Source organism: Miscanthus floridulus, chromosome 15, assembly GCF_019320115.1.
Source record: "Miscanthus floridulus cultivar M001 chromosome 15, ASM1932011v1, whole genome shotgun sequence".
Classification (NCBI taxonomy): Eukaryota; Viridiplantae; Streptophyta; class Magnoliopsida; order Poales; family Poaceae; genus Miscanthus; species Miscanthus floridulus.
The window spans coordinates 3,680,501-3,696,237 of record NC_089594.1 but is presented as its reverse complement, the minus strand read 5'-3'; the positions used below and the strand labels follow the sequence as shown (position 1 = coordinate 3,696,237).

Sequence of the window (15,737 nt, the reverse complement as noted above, 5' to 3'; positions counted from 1 at the left end):
ACTACCACTAATCTTCTATCATGTCTGAATTTTTTTCTTATTTTTGAAGAAAAAAGAAAATTCACATTATTGCGCCAGCTGTTGACAGGATCTAGTACCAGTGTACCACTACCATTATATATAGGGAAAATTGGCTACCGGACTACCAAAAATCAGATGAACATGTTACCTGAAGAATCCATGCATTTAAATTTGCAGCTACTAGAACTCTGCATACAATGTTTATTGTTTAATTTATGAGTTAAATGCACCAGAGATCCATTAACTTGTGAGGAAGTTTCAGTTGAGTCCATCAACTTCCAAAGTGGTTTTTTAGGTCCATAAACTTTTAAAATAGTTCACTGCAATCCATACCAATTTATTTAACCTTAAATTCAAAGCATATTTGTAGAAAACCCATTCCCACACGCATGCAAGTGCATGCATGGCTCTCTGCGGCTCTGCGCAGGTGCCCCAGGCGGGATTTTCACCCGGGTGCATGCATGGCTCTCCGCCGCTCTCTTCTCCGAGCTCGGGTACGACGGCGTCTTCAACCCGCACGCCTCCGTCTATCGTCCCTGGGCGGCAGTCTGCGCACGGCCCGCCTGTCCGGCTTCGCAGCGCGGGGCGGCAACGCCACCAGCAACGACCCGAACACCTCCGCCGGTGTGATCGGTGCGCGTCGGGGCCCAGTGGCTGGCGCTCCAAACCGTCAGGCGCTTCAGGATGTCGCGACGAACCCGGCGAGCTCGGATTGGTTGGCCTTCCTGCTCGATCAAGACAACGGCGAGCTCAGAGCTCATCTGTGTGTGTTTGCTTTGCTGTTGTTTTGCTTTTGCATGGTGCAGGGAGACAGCTCTGAGGGTGCTCGTCAGGGTGGCGGCGCGGAACTTCCCCGAAGTACTGCAGCAGCTATTCAGGTGCCTAATCGAGGGATGGATGATGGAACAGAGCAAGGGCCCGGAACTGCTTGAGCATTTCTTCGCCACGTTGCCTTACAGCTGTTGCTCGGTATGTAATGTAGGTACCCACAACAGCCCTGGAGGACGAGATACGTATTGCTACTGATGGGGTTTTTCTGATGAACTTCCGTTTAGATTTTCACCCGTGAGCTCGCCGTCCCCCGCTTCCGCGACATGGCCACGTCCTATTTCGGGGGGGGGGGCGGGGAGGAGCGCATGAGCTCGGCCATGATCTCGAGGACACCATCTTGACCCATGCCGTTGAGATCTCCAAGAAACAATACGGGTGAGAGCTGAGCATATACCATTACAACATGAGTTCATTCACTGCGTGGTTCTTCTCGATCGTCACTCCTAACGTTCGTTCTCAATCTGGAGAAACTAACGGGCGGGCCGGGAAACCTCCTTCTGGCCGGCATTCGCATGCCGCAGCAGCGTCTTCTTGTAGTAACTCTTCAAGAGAGGCCATCACGATCAGCTCGAGGACCGCATCAGGGCATTCATCGTGGACGATCTCGTGGCGTGGTCCACGGACACATACGGACACTTCGTGGTACAGGCGTGCTTTGGCCCCCGCGCTAGTCCGTCTCCGGTGCCTCCGTTGCAGCGCGGGCTCGAAGCGTTCTTGCGCCTGCCCGACGAGCGGCTCCGGGAGTTGGTGATGGACTGCAATGCTTACCACGTCCTCGGCTTGCTGCTCCAAACCAGCGTAGACGTAAGTATTCGCCTATCCTTCCTGTCACGCCAACAGTGGGCCCGCGCCGGCCGGCCGCTCGGTCGTTCGTTAGCTGAGACTGGCGTTTCATCTGTGCGGAACGTGCCATGCAGCACGGAGCGGCGCCGGCGGAGGCGATGCAGCTTGCAGAGCGGATCTTGGGGATGCCGGGGACGAGACGGATGCTGAACTCCATCGTCCGGCGGGTGATCGACAAGAGCACGCCACCATGCCTTAGACTGTACTCCGACTGCGAATTGTGTGTTTGACTTTGATTGATTGGCATTGCTTGCTGACGTACACGGCCAAATGTCTCTGGTTTCTCTGTACAATGCTACGGGTCACTACTGTACATCTCTAAATATTTCGTACAGCTTAGGCTTGTGTAGTACGTACTACTACTACTCCGTAGCCAGCATCTCTGCTTGTATCCATCCGCTAATGTTGTGTCAGATTAAAAGTCGTTGCAATTTGTGCATGCATGTACCCGAGCGCGGAGAAGAGAGCGGCAGAGAGCCATGCATGCACCCGGGTGAAAATCCAGCGTGGGGCACGTGCACAGAGAGCCATGCATGTGCCTGTATGCGTGTGGGAAGGGGTTTTCTACAAATGTGCTTTGAATTTAAGGTTAAATAAATAGGTATGGACTGCAGTGAACCATTTTAAAAGTTTATGGACCCAAAAAGCCACTTTAGAAGTTGATGGACTCAACTGAAACTTCCTCACAAGTTAATGGATCTATGGTGCATTTAACTCTTAATTTATTTATTGTGTTTCCATATAATAATATATATAGCTTACTCAATATATGTATTTTTCTGTGCCTCTTCATTTCCAGCACCCTGCATCAAGAGCTGGGTGAAGCCGTGAATCTGAATGGAATATAATAAATGAACAAGCAGTAAGTTGGGTTTAAGCTCAGTAATTTGTAGGCCTATTTTTCTAACAGTTTTCGTTAACAATTTCGAAATATATGGTACTCCTTCATACGTCATTTTCTGCAGTTCCTATCCACCCTCTTGACACTGTTTTCAACAGTGTTTACTCCTCGGCAGTTTTCATTCTAGTACAAATAATATTCACCTTGTTACTTGAGATACAGAGGTACTTGGATTTGAAGGTGTCCACCACAGGGGACTTGCATTTGCAGGTGTCTAGGAATACAGTGATCAGTGTACCTGAAGAACACCATGTTACTTGAGATACAGAGGTACTTGGATTTGCAGGTGTCCACCACAGGGAACTTGCATTTGCAGGTGTCCAGGAATACAGTGATCAGTGTACCTGAAGAAACACAAGAACCTTGGGATATATCATGTTATGTATATAGCAGTATCAACTACTGCACTTGTATATACATCTTAAATTTTGGGTCAAGTGCAGTAGTTGAAATCTCAGAGAATATGTTGTCAAAATTTAAGATGTATATACAAGTACATGTACATAGCATTATCAGGGGGTGATGTTGAACTCATATGTAATTGCCTATGATAATTATTTTGAAGGTATTTTATCAGTTCAGGTTCTGTATCTAGTGCCAATCACATGAACTCTGGCAATATAATCAGTGCAGTGAGGATCCAAAAAAGGAAAATGATAGCAAGAGATAGCAGCAGCCGAATAACCATCCCTCTTATTCTTCAGTGAGGGAGAGACGGGCCGCACAGAGCATCTCTAATAGTTTGGTTAAACCACTCTAAATTCTTCAGTGAGGAAGAGGGGCCATGGAGGAGTCCGGCTCTGGCGAGGGAGAAAAATTAGGTGGAGCTACAGCGGGGGAGTCCGAGCATGGAAGATCGGCGACGAGTCTAGATCTGGAACCTGAAATAGTTGTTTTGTACTTCATATCCCAATTACTTGCAGACAGTGTTCGCCTACACGGCCGTGTAGACCGATTACTCGGCGTGTAATCGCTACTCGGTAGCCGAACGTGCAGTTTAGGCCATAAACGGTAGGTTACACGGAATCGTCGTGTAAACGGTAAAAAATGGTCGTGTAATCGGTCTACACGGCCGTGTAGGCGAACACTGGGTAATATTTTGAAAATAATTTATCTATGTTATTTTCAAAATATTACAAATGTTTATGATGTGTAATAAGTACCATTAGATTAGTTGTGGAATATACTTTCATAATAAAATTATTTGAATATACAAATATTATCTATGTTATAGGAATATATACACAGGTTATTATAGTTATTTTTACAAATAAAGTAAAAACAAGTAATCCATGTAAAACCGTGTACACGTCGTGTACACGGTCTAAACGCTACACGAGACCTCGCCGACTGTCTACCGTTTACCGTTTAGGAAAACATTGCTTGCAGATATGTAATAGATATATTGCTTCTTAATTAGTGGACGTTTTTCAAAAGTGATATGAAATTAGAGAACATGCATTTCAAAACATACAGAATATCGAGGGTATAGCCGGGATTAAATCTCCTTCACTCCCGGGTTCAAAAAATGCCGGGAGTAACTCCGAAAATGGTGCCGAGACAAAAGGTCTGTTTTCTACTAGTGCTTCCCATGCCGGATATCGTAGAGGAGCACCAAATCCCGTATCACTGCAAGTGTCTCCTCTCCCACAAGGACCCAACTCACCCAGGATGTGTTGTCGTGCTCTTCAATGATGCCGCGCCTGAGCTCTGGTACTGCCATACCACGCCTGATCTCTGGTACTGCCACACCGGCGACAACATCAGCAGGTGGAGACATTGCTCGTATGACGTCGGTAACTACCCTTCTATACCAAAACCACCAAAGGGAAAGAAGGCACGTCGTCGTCTCTGCCCTATCAAGAATGTTATCACCGACATGGTTTCGTTCCAAGGGAAAATCTACTTTAGCAAATCCAAAGGAGACATGTGCGCCATAGATTTCTCATTCTGCACTTCCACGGCAAATCACAATGATCGGCCTAAGTTCCAGAAACTGAAAAAAATGTTTGGCCGGTCTCCCTGAAGGATTGTGCTCGGGCAGACAGTGGTTGGTTGAGTCGCACGCGATCAGCTCTTTGTAGTCACCATTGGCTTTGTTGCTTTTAATCCAAACAACATTGGTGCCATAGAGGTGCATAGGATGGATTTCTCCTCCTCGATGCAAGACTGTTGGCACAGGGTGCATGACATTGGAGACGTTGTGTTTCTCTTGGAGGATGCAAACATGGCGGCTTCTTGCGCGGCGAGTGCTCTAGGACTGAAAGCAAACCAGATATTCTTTATGCAGAATTTTTTGGATGATGATGGTGACTTGTGCATTTTTGACTTGGAAACAAACAGCCAAGAGATTACCCAAGTCCACAACCGTGAAGACTTGATTCTTCGCCGCAAACCTTTCTGGATTGTGCCACCTAGCTAAATACTATGTACTACCCCTACATATTACATTACTTCTTGCGATTTACTTCGACTTATGTAAAGAAAAATCTATGTAAGTTATTGTATGATATGAATGAAGCATATCACTGGTTTCATGATATGGCAGGCTACTATATCATCTTTGATAGAATTTTTAAAAATATAAGAAAAAATCCATACTTTCCAATCAGCTAACTAGGCTTTTGAGTTCAACTGACCAATGCATTGAGCTCAGTATATGGTACCATGGTGTAAATAGATGTAGCTTGCATGTGTGTTTGATTTGCCATGGTTTCCTTGTTTCATATTATATGTTAGTAGCAAAAATATGTCTGTACATTGTACTGGGAGAAAAATAACTATCAAATACGGGAGAATCGTACATTCTCATAAACCAGCTCGGACCTCCTTTCTCTCTAATGACCTCACTCCAAATCTTGGTTCCCGAAATATAGACATATCAGATGACGTGTTATTGATATATGTAATGAGACTCATATTTTTTAATTAAAAAGACAAATATTCATATTGTGTTTCGATGCATTGCAATTTGCAGAGAAATTTTTAGAATTTTCTTACCATCGTCGATGTAGCTGTTTTCTAGCAGCCCCGAGAGATCGTCATAACATTATTATGTACTAGCAAATATGCCCATGCGTTGCAACGGGAGAAAAAATGCTATTAAACATTCATGCAAAATAATAACGTGAATGGTCCATTTTATAATTGTTTATGATCATCGTCACATCCATAATATAAGTTAATTCTGATATTTTTTCTTTCATTGCAAAGCGCATAATTATTTAGATATAAATATATCATAACTTTTATTTTTCATACTACCGATGTGTTTCTATGACTTAATATGGACGCCGCAGCAAGGCCGGACCACGGTGGCGGAGATCCTGCAACCACGGCGGTGGCGTTTCGGTGAGTTACAACAATGCTGGAGAAATTGGGGTAGCTAGTGAGCAAAAGGAACTCACCACGGAACCAATCAAGGCGGTGGTTCGACCGAAGACGGCCTGAGCCGAGCTGGCCGCGTGCGCACGGATGGTGCGGTGGCGCACGGCGGTGGCAAGGCTGCGTCAGGGAAGGCTAGGCGGCGGTAGCGATTCGGCAAAGGTGCGCAGAGTGATTAGCAGGTGGAGGCGAAGCTAGCGGTGCAAGGAATTGACACAAGCTACACTGGATAGGGAGCTTGCCTTCGACGCAGACTGGCACGGTCTTATTGACCCGGCGGAACGGCAGCTCCAAATTGGAGCACGGCACGGTGAGGCTCGCTGCAAGGTGGGGTCGGGTGGCTGGCTGGCTACTCAGCGGAGCCGAGGACGGGGTTAATTGGATTGAGGTGGCTCCACCAGGCCAAATTGAGAGGTGCGGGACCGGCGACCAAGGCGGCAGAGGAACAGGGGACGGCCGGCATGGCTTGGCGTGGCGATGCGGTGGTGGGATGCGGCTGCCAATCGGTGCACAAACACGTACGGCTACGGGGCGATGGGGAAACGGCCAACGTGCACAGGACGATGGGCCGCACGGCCATAAACCGCTAGCCGACGACGGCGGCTCGGCCCTGCGCCGCAGTGACATGGCGCTAGTCAGCGCAGCGTCGCATCGAGCACGATGTGATGGTAAGGGCAGGCGGCAAGCCCACACATGGCAAGGCGATGTGTGGGTGGAGCCAAGCATGGCCACGAGCGCACGGTACTGCCAGGCGAGAGCGAGGCGGCAACGCGGCCAGGCGGACGCGACGGCGGTGGCAGAGCGCACGTAGGCGACCTCGCACAAGCGGCCACGGCCAACAGCAGCGGGGTGTCGCGACACGCGGAGTCAGCGACACGGTGAAGCGGCGGCAGTGGGCTAGCCAGGGTAGTGGGCCCGCGGCGACGGCAGCGGTGGCCGAGTGGACAGGTCACCGGGAGCGGCATGCGCGTGCATGTGCGTGCGTGAGTGGCAACGTCGGTGCAGGTGTGCGCGAGCACGGCAGTGGAGTACGAAGCCCACGCGGCAGCGCGCATGTGCGTGCCAGGGGCAGGCTAGTGCCACGCGCCAAGCCGAACCGAAGCCAGTGACCGCGTCCGGACGCTGACACCGGCTGAAGCATTCCATGCACGATTTTTAAAGCTGCTCAAAAATCCAACTCGATGATCCAATCACTAAACCATCTATTTAACACTGCAGCTGGTATATCAGGCTACTAAAACAAACCCTAAGACCATGCCACTACTTAACCTGATTCTCCTATAAAAATTTCCAAACTTAGCTTTGTCGACCCATTTTCCGACTTAAGAAAATGACTAAGTTTCTGTTCGGTTTTGCGTCAACTTCGATTTCGAGGTTACCAACCTTGCTAGCTAGTGACTCCAGTTCTCGACCGCAACTATTTCATCATTACCTACGAAGTTTGTACTACAAATTTTATTAAAGTGCCGGGTATGCGTTCTATAGCATTTTCGTTCAATAAAAATTCATTTAGAACCCTAACACGACATGAAACATAACATTCGTTTTGCGTTTCCGATGAACGTTTCGAGCCACAGAAATTGATTTACACTCTATAATTCATACACTATCATATAAACATGATGCACATGCAATGTTTTAGCAAAAATTATACAGTGTAACGCCGTGTAACACCGAGGGTGTTACACCATTTAGGCTGGCACTGAAGCTCGTAGTACTCACAGAAAGTACCAACATTGGGTTCCGCACCATAAGACAAGCAGGCCCAACAGAACTTACTCAAAGTAACGATACCGTTGGGAGTGAGATGATGCAGTTGTACCTCGAACGCTTCCAGGACTTGACGAAGGAAGCGCGCTGCTGGAAAGCGAAGGCCGCAAAGGAAAAAGTCCTTGAAGACCACAGCATCAGCAGCTTGCGGTTTAGGAATCGTCTCCCCTTGCGGAGGCTTCACCTTAGCCTCACCAAAGCAGCCCAATTTCCGCAACTCCTCGATCATGTCCTTCGTCATGAGCGAAGGCCCAAAATCCCATGACCTGGATGGGCCAGCCATGTCTCCTGCCTCTTCAATAGTTATCAAATCGGCGACGGAGGCCTCAACTCTAGAAAGATCTTCAAGCCCCAACGCCTTCGCATTGGCAATCATACACTCCTCAAAACGCGTAGACCACCCACTCGCTCTAATGTCGAGAAGACGGACTAACAGGCGAAGCCACTTCCCAGATTTAACAACATCAATAGGAAGCGAAGGCAAGCGACAACTAAGCGAAGGTTAAGCAAAGAAGAAAGAACTTGGAAAGCGACTGCAGCGAAAGCGATGGCTCAGATGATGACGGGGAAGCCTTCACCTACCGCCCACTTATATAGCCCCCGCGCCCTGCCGTTTCAACTTCCGGGCCAACGGTTGCATCCGTTCAAAAACACGTCAGTTCCAGAACCACCGCAGCGAATCAAGAAGTGACACGTCACCAACGCAACGGTCTGATCTAGGCAATCCAGGGGGAAAGGGGGGAAGCCTCCACATGCGCCAGAGCCTCCGCGCCTCAGAACCTGAGGACCAGATTATGAGGACAAGGCCCGCCAATATTAGACCATGCCCTCCAGGGGGGAACTGTTGGAACACGGTCGCGAGTCCCGGAGGCCAAGGTTCGCAATAGCAACAAGAACTAACGGTTGACGAATCTTGTGAGCAACGTGCATGGAAAAAAGACAGGATCCTCCGCTCTGGCGAAGGCCCGGAGACAACGGCGAAGGCGCCCGAGCGCAGCCGAAGGCGAAGGCTCTTGTGGAGCAAGCGGAAGCCGTGGTCCAGGCGTCGACGCGGAGATTCCGGTGAAGGTTCCCCCCAGGCGGAGGTTCCGGGGGGCCCGAGGAGCGCCCGCGGGATGGCGGCACGGGACCGTGGGCCACTGACGGTCTCGCGGTAATGGTCCAACAAGCAGAGGCGGACGAGAGAAGAAGATAACCGAACTGCCCCGGGCAGCTTGTATTGTCATAAGTATATTCCGGGAATGTACTATAGTTGTCGGAGGATAAAATTGTAATATGGAGCGGTAGCAAACAACGCCCTATAAAAGAGGGAGTCAAACTGTGTAAAAGGAGATTGGTGAATACATTTATGAAACCCTAATTGAGCTTGGGCCCACCTTCCACTTCTCATACCTTTGCCCAGGGCAACTGGCTGGGCGAAGGCCTTCCGTGTCCCACCTGCTGGGAACCTGGTTTTCCAACAACTTCGCAAAATTGCCATGCAGAACATATGTACTTTGATTTCTTTACCTTAGTTCCTATTTAGCTCGTTTTTTTATTTGAGATTATATTGTTTAGAGTGTCAAAAATATAATACATGAATCGTAAATGAATAAGTGTTATGTAGCTTATCTGGTATGAATGTTTGAGGGAACTTTGAGGTCTTGAGTTCGAATCCTAAGAACAGGCTTGCATCACTGCTAATCATTGCTCTTTGCCTGATTCGTACAGTGATGCAGTAGTCTGGTGTACGTAGTTTTTGTTGCTTATATATATCTTTTGAGGTTTACCTTTGAGTACGTAGCTCTATACGGAGCAGTATATTTCTTTACATACTGCGGGTTCCGTTTCTCGAGTGTCGTCTGCAATAGCTGGAGTTTAATATACTACCGAGGCAAGTGCGCGCTAAACAAAACACAAACAATGTCCGGCCTGCTGTGCTGCCCACCTACGTAGGCTTCGATCTCGATCCTCCAGTCTCCACTCTCCAACGTGGTACGCTTGCATTTTCCTCTCGGCATGCACCTGCCTGACGCGCGCGTCTCCAATAATGGCGACGTTGCAGCCCTGGAAAGACGCTTGCCGCGCGCGTCCAGGATTGTCGTGACTCGTGAATGCCAGTTGTGCAAGAATATTCACCGCTGGGTTTTGCACCCATTGGTCCATGCGGATCCAACGATTGTGGTTAAAAGTGAACTTTATTTAGAATTAGAAAATAAATAATAGACCAAACCGTGGTCACCGTCTGACCTATAGAAAAAGGCCAAAGACCAATACTGGTCTGAATTGAACTTTTTTTTCAGATTATGAAACCCAAGACGTACACATGTAAGCCGGCTCACCATGTGCCAGCATGTGTTCAAACTATCCGTAAACAATCGCGCACAAAAACAAACATCTAATGAACCACTAGTATTAAGCAGCCAATGAACAAAATTGCCAGAATCAATATTTTGACCAGAGGCAGCCAAGCATGAGGACGACAAAGCAAGTGGTATACATGCACTACGCTAACAACAGCAGGCAAGGTCCTCGGATCCTCTTCCTCCTCCTTGGCATTGGTCCCCTCCTTCTTGGCCTCAGCAGTAGAGCACCACCGGCAGCCCCTAGCAAAGCGTAAGCGGGCGAAGTGGTCCTCCTCCACCAGCAGTTACGTAGCGACCAACTTAATCTCGGACTCAGACGGGAGGAAGTGGCGGAGAGCTTGTACAATTGTGACCAGCAGGGCGCCATTGCGATTGGTGGTGGCGTGGGGACTTGTGACCAATAAGCAATTTGAAGCAAACAATCAAGAACACCACCCAGAACACGGTACTCATTCTGGAACATGTTCTTAACATTGTAATAAAACACCCAAACCATCCTGCCGCCCAAAGACCAGGTAGCTCATCATGCCGCACTTCCATTAGAGAATCCACACCTTAATTTCTGAAAGCATCATCAGATTTAGTGGGTTCTTCGTATATAGCCAAAGTACAAATACGACGTGGCATGCGTAATATTTCAGCATACAATTTTCAGCTCTCCACCCTTCTTATTAGGCTCCTCTTAGCATGAACTCTAGGCGGAGCTGTTCTTCCACTTTCCCTTTGGTTGGTGGAGTCGCAAAGCTAGAGGTGGAGCGGCTAGGAGGCTTAGGACAGTGGTACAAGTGAAACCTTACTGTGTGTTTGGATTATATTGAGGGATGGTGAGGGACGAGACACGACGTTCCTCGATTAGAAGCTGGGGTTGGGAGTCGATGGGGACAGGCTCATCCACGGACGAGGTGGTAGATCTTAATGATGATGAGTATGGATCCACGGACAAGGAAGACCCGGGTCAGTTTCTTTCTCATTTGTCTCCATACCAATTCCAAAAGGATAATGTTGATACGGTATGCATAGACTCGATGAGAATTTACTATTGAACAAATTAATCTTCGCAAATGACGAATATTCAAACACAGGGTGGTTATGTGTGATATTTATTTTCATTGCTTGTAGTATCAAGTTTCCAGACTAAACAACATTCTTCATTCTTTTCCTTGTAAATGAATTGATAAATAAGATTAAAATGTCCTTGAAATACTTCTACCAAATCTGGTACGAACACCAGAAATTATTCATAAGGTGACTGTGTTTTTAGTCAATGGAATGCCCCTGAAGCCAGTTCTTCACATGCTCTAGCTTCTCATCTGTAAAGGTTCATGGGTTCAACGTTTCTGGAACTTCTGCATTTACATACATTATATAGATGCTCTACCCAGGGACAATAGAAGTTTCGATGCAGTCATCTTTTGTTTTTGAATTTCATTTCTACAGTCCTCATGCAAAAAAAGCAGTCCAAGATTATGAAACGCAAGACAAGGCAGGGGAAAGCTTTGGAGAAGAGGGCGGCAAGATCATTCATGGATGTCTTACAAGAAGTAAGTAACCTTCTTTCTCGCATATTTATTTTCTAAGGAGGTCTCTTAAAAGATTTTCACTCTGCAACTGTGACAGGCAAATCTGGAATCCCTACCTCCTCATGTCCCAACATATTTGAGGGCTGCTGTAGGTCCACCGAGCTCTTCATCTCAATGGCACTACTGCTCAGTCTGTGGTAGTTCTGCAAACTACACATGCGTGAGGTGTGGAACACGGTTCTGTTCTTGCCGCTGTCAAGTCATACACAATGATACTCGCTGCCTGAAATTTGTAGCTTGACCAACTAGTTCTACAAGCTACATTTGATGTATGTCCACACCCTAATGATTGCTCGTCTGTGGTTTGATCAGTAGGATATGCTTGCTGTGTATGTTTTGTACTTTGTGTATGTTTTTAGAGACAGGTCTCTTAAGTGGCCGTGACTGGAAATATGTAGAGTTATTTTCAGAGATGGCCGTGTTAAAAGAGACCCGCCTCCGAAAATCTATTTTCAAATACGGACATGGGCATTAGGCCACGAGATGATTTCTAAAGATGATAAAATAAGATGCTCAACTCTTCAAATAAAAGCTAATGCGTGATAAAGTCGTTTTTGTAGCAGTGTTATTCCTAGACACAATCTTACAAGACGGGGAAGACCTGACTACCTTAATTTCGCCCAAGGTCAAGCCGTGTCAATTTTTATTATGTATAAGGCAGCGCACTCAGCCAATAATTTTTATTTAATCGTTAATTAGTGCGTGTGGGTGGGCAGTGGGTGTGGGTGGGTTGGTGGCTTTTGAGAAAGTAACCATCTCAACAAAACTCGCGTCTTTGTAAACTGTAAAGTTGAAATACCCAAGCTGTCCGGCCGGCATACACTTTTGGAACGAAGAAGCCCGAAGGAAGCTTGGATCCTCTTGGTCTGATTGAGACTTTGCCGAGGTTAACTCGTTCAGCTATCTATATAAGAGTCAGGCAGCTATCAGTGCTGACATACAGGTGACACTAACGCAGCAGCCGCGTGTGTTATTGTTATACTTACCTGCAGGTATCCTCGCTCGAGCAGGCTAGCCTTGACGGCGACATGGCGGCCGCCAACCAGGTACGTTCTGTTTCCACTGTATATATACACGTAGCAGTAGGAGTAGTATAGCAGCAGCAGCCCTTCTTGTTGATTTGATTTCGTTGTTTCTATCATAATCTCTCTCCTTTTAACTGTATTTGCCAAACTGAAATGTTGCTAACAAAAAAAGCTGTTATTGGGCTATTTTTATTACACCGTACGACCCTCATCACTTCAAAATTATACAAGTATCCCCTATAACTTACATGTGAGGTCACTTAGTTTTGAGAGGCCACGGCTGACAATTATCATATCTGTGCTAGCAAAAATAAAGGTCAGGTGTTCGATCTTGGGATACCGATAATTTTACCTAGGACCTCTGTGGATGTATATATATGTGTGTTCCTACAAATTTCACAAACTTTGCACAATGGAATTATATACGTGTTGTTTCTCACTTGACTTTGCCATCAAGTGACCAAGACAAGACGATGCTTATAAAGAAATAAAGCACAAGACAATGAAATGATTTTTTTCAAGAATGTAAGCTATTCCTAGTACGTGCCATCCACTGATTTATGTACTCTGTTGTTGAGATGTGATCTTGATGTGTGATGGCTATTGTGGTATGATACTCAACCGGAGATCCTATGTAGTGGAGGTGTGGATGGCATCTCTAGGGGGATTACCGAGGTTGATTTGCTTAAATTGGGTTCGTCAAGTGGATGACACCTGATTTAGGTAAATTAATGCGGTGGGTCCCTACAGTTCCTTTGCTAGTTTACCTGGAAACTGGCCGTTCTTCATCATGTAAGCGCGATTGATTATCCTTTGCTAGTTTGCTTGTAAACCTAGCCTCTCTTCACTGCGGAAGTGTGATAGTTATCCGCTACGTTTTTCCCCAGGCGATCTAGCTCTAGCTTGTGTGTGACCCATGTTTGCGTCAACAGCAGTAATGCTCAAAATCTTGTCCAATACGTTTCCTTGAATAGAACCTATATAAGACGGTACCTTAGTTTATCAAGCACAATTTCGTTCGGACTTAGTCATAAATCGTAGTTAGAGCACAAACTCCAACTGAAATTCGGTGTTTTAGCATTATGCCTACTCCATTTAGGTAAGAACCGAACATGTACGCAACATCACAAGGAGAGTGTATACCAAAACTTATAAATACAATTCTCCAAAGGAATTTTGCAGAAGAACGTACAATCTAACAAACATCTTCTTCGAATAATGTTATCTTTGGCATTATGTGCCAAAGAGGCCGTGACGACATTGAGCGTCTGAGCCCTCAACCCTTGGAGCTCGAGCTTGTGTGAAACGGGGGAAGGGACCGAGCCAGGAAGGGGGAGGAGTGGCCTGTGACGGAGAGGATTGCCGGCCGCGGGACAAGCGGAGGGTAGAGGTCGAGGTGCAGTGGGCAGCGCACAGTGGAGCAGCCGGAGAGAGGGGGGCGATTGACGAGTGTCCGCCGTGAAGGTTTGTCACATCTTGGGGTGGCCAGAGTTAGTGAGGGAAGCAACAGTGGCAGGGAAGAAGGGGTGATAGCCGAAACACCGAGCTTTCCTGAAGGCTGATGATGCTAAGTGATGGAGGCCCGAGATCGACGGCTAGGTGGAAAACTGGCTCGGGATCCAACGGTTGCAAAAATTGGACGACGTGGCGCAATGAATTGCTCGGGCTTGGACTCTAGATTCAAAAGGAAGAGATGGCGACCCACCACAGTTACCACACTAAATGCTAGTTTGCTAGTCAAGGTATGCACAAATTAAAATATTACAAATGCACCGAAGCTTGTCTAACTTATTGAATCATCAAGCAGTAGGCAAAGCATAGCATAAAGAAACAATTCATAAAATATTATAATAGCTAGTGTCTGCCAATTAACTAATCCTACCTCGCCATTCATATCAAGGAGTTATTGCCACATCACCATCTAGCTCGCGTGTGAAAGCAGAGCTCTTTGGTAATTCCTAAAGCAGAGCTCGCGTGTATGGACAAAAACCAAAACGCCGTATATAACTTAAAATGGAGGAACCTAAAATGAAGGAAGTAGTTGCCAGTAAAGGTATGGACAAAATATGCCTTTTATATAAATGCACTGATGCTTAACTTATTCGATCCTCAATTTTGTCAAGTACTGTAGTAGGTAAAGTAGCATAAAGAAACAACCATATAATATAGTTGGGGTCGGCGCATAATGCTGGAAGGTAGTGGCTAGTGTCTGCAAATAACTAATCCTAGGTCGGCATTCCGCATTCGATCATATCAAGGAGTTGTTGCTACATCACCATGTAGCTCGCATGTGAAAGCAGAATCTCTTTGGTAATTCCAAAATTACAGGTTGTATTGGTGTAGTATTAACCACTACACCACGACACCGCATCACCGTTAGACATCTGACGCTAAAAATAATATTTATCGATTGGTGATCAATCGCTAAAGATAACTCACTGATTATCTGTCGCTAATTCCTGGTTTACCGATTCATCGTCTGTCGGTATAAATATGTATATTTACCGTTCTCATATCAATCGCTAAAAATATTTGAACCGTCATGCGGTCTGTCGCTAAAAAATGGTCCCACCTCTCAGCCCAGCTCGCGGGTGAATTTTAGCCCAGCCCAGGAACATAGAAGAGCCCCAGGCTCTGTTTCTCCCCAACCCTAAATCAAGCGGCCGCCGCTGCCGCCTCTCTCATCTCCCTCCCGACTCCCGATTCCCTCGCCCAATCAGCGCACCATGTCACCTGCGAGAGGAACTCCACCGTGCAGATCTTCTCCTCCCCAGCGTCTTTCTCCATGCCCCCTCTCCTGGCACCTTCATCTCACCCTGCCTCCTCCCACGGTCCTCTCTCCTCAGCGTATTCCTCCTGACGAGATCACCGAGGGCCCTCTTGGCCAGTCCCCTCCTCATTATGGTGTGTTGGGAGGTGGCGGCGGCACCTACTGTTGCGACCTGGCCAGGTGCAGCAACTAAGACTGGCGGCTGCTGCTGCTGCGAGGCTTCGAACACCAGCGGTGGCGGTGGCGGCTGTGACCATGGGTGCTGTT

The 15,737-nt window shown here is 47.1% G+C and overlaps 1 pseudogene; it reads left to right on the top strand.

Annotated features, from left to right (window-relative positions):
• The first annotated feature begins 482 nt into the window (after nt 1-482).
• LOC136506846 (uncharacterized) lies at nt 483-1,894 on the top strand (annotated as a pseudogene).
• The last annotated feature ends 13,843 nt before the right edge of the window (nt 1,895-15,737 follow it).